The 1,309-nt window shown below is 40.8% G+C and overlaps 1 long non-coding RNA gene across 1 annotated transcript; it reads left to right on the top strand.

Moving 5' to 3' along the window:
* On the top strand, positions 1–1,265 carry LOC106633018. Its single transcript, XR_001336070.1, has 2 exons — positions 1–40; positions 1,169–1,265. It is a non-coding gene; the product is annotated as an uncharacterized LOC106633018 (long non-coding RNA).
* The last annotated feature ends 44 nt before the right edge of the window (positions 1,266–1,309 follow it).

The raw sequence follows: 1,309 nt of genomic DNA, 5'->3' as shown, positions 1-1,309 counted from the left end.
GGAGGTCTTTTATTTCATTTCCGGCACTATTTCATGTCAGGTGAGTGTCTCCTCCTACACTACCCATAATGCCGATGGTCAGCAGAAGTTCTGTGTTTCCAGCACTGTAAAAGACCCTCAGGGTGGCTGTAGCTCAGGAGGTCATCTGCTAATTGGAAGGTTGGTAGTTTGATCTCTGGCTGCTCCAGTCTGCATGTCAAATATCTTTGGGCAACATGCTAACCTCTGGTGCATCCATCAGAGTATGACTGTGTGTGAATGTTAGATAAAAAGCACGTCGCAACACATAGAAAAAGAATGTTTGTGTGAATGAGGCAAGTTGTACTAAGTGTTTGAGTGCTGAGAGTAGAAAAGTGCTCAATAAGAACCAGCCCATTTACCAGCAGCAGTTTAATATCAAGCACAACAACATTTTTACATTATCTTCACTAAATTAATACACAGGTGTTCCTGTGACAGAGTTTGTCCTTCTTTGGGTTTTTAGTATTGTGCTGCACATGTAAAACAGATTCCCACACCAGAAAATTCACACTCAAAACATGCTGTGAATAAAAATGTGAGTGAAAGCTGCCGGCTGATTTTAATCTGAACCCTGAACATCAGCTGCTCCTTACAGCTGCAGACTCACTGATGTTTAAGGTTTCAGAGTAAACATTAAATATAAGAACTGAATTCAAACATAGTCTTCATACAAAGTTTACATGACATGATATGAAGTACAGTGCACTTGTCCTGTTGTAGGATCATATATATAATATACATACACACATTAGATTATAGGACAACAAAACTGTTGTAAAATCTTTTGCTGCCAACAGAGGAAAAGATCAAGTAATAAGGTTCCTTCTGACAATATATTTTACTGATGTTCATCACAGGAACGCAAAGACGTTAGATGCTATTAAAAAAACTTCCAGAGATTTGTTAAGTCAGTTAGAGGTGATTTTATGAATGCTGATCTCTGGATCTTAAAATGATCTGGAGTAGGCAAGGTTCACAGCACAAGTTACCATGGCGATGTACTGCGCTAAGAAATGAACAACCTTCATAGTGCAGAAAACTCAGGGTTTACCCTCAAATTACCTGGATAAGCCAGAATCCTGCTTTTTGTTGTACAGGCTTCAGATGTTGTTACTACAGCTCATGTTGTGCTTTGTTGTCCTCTCAGTCCCCTGGGTGGGGGTGGATTCAGGGGTGGAGTCTGTCCAGCTGATCTGCAAAACCACAGTTTGCCTGCCTAAAGATGCTAAAGTGGAGTGGAAGGATGCAAACAACAGGAAGGTCCACGTGTATGAGAACGGCTCTGACC

The sequence above is a fragment of the Haplochromis burtoni genome, unplaced genomic scaffold (genome assembly GCF_018398535.1).
Source record: "Haplochromis burtoni strain Fernald_Lab_line unplaced genomic scaffold, NCSU_Asbu1 Contig_6253, whole genome shotgun sequence".
NCBI classification, from domain to species: Eukaryota; Metazoa; Chordata; class Actinopteri; order Cichliformes; family Cichlidae; genus Haplochromis; species Haplochromis burtoni.
This window is presented reverse-complemented; position numbering and strand designations above follow the sequence as displayed.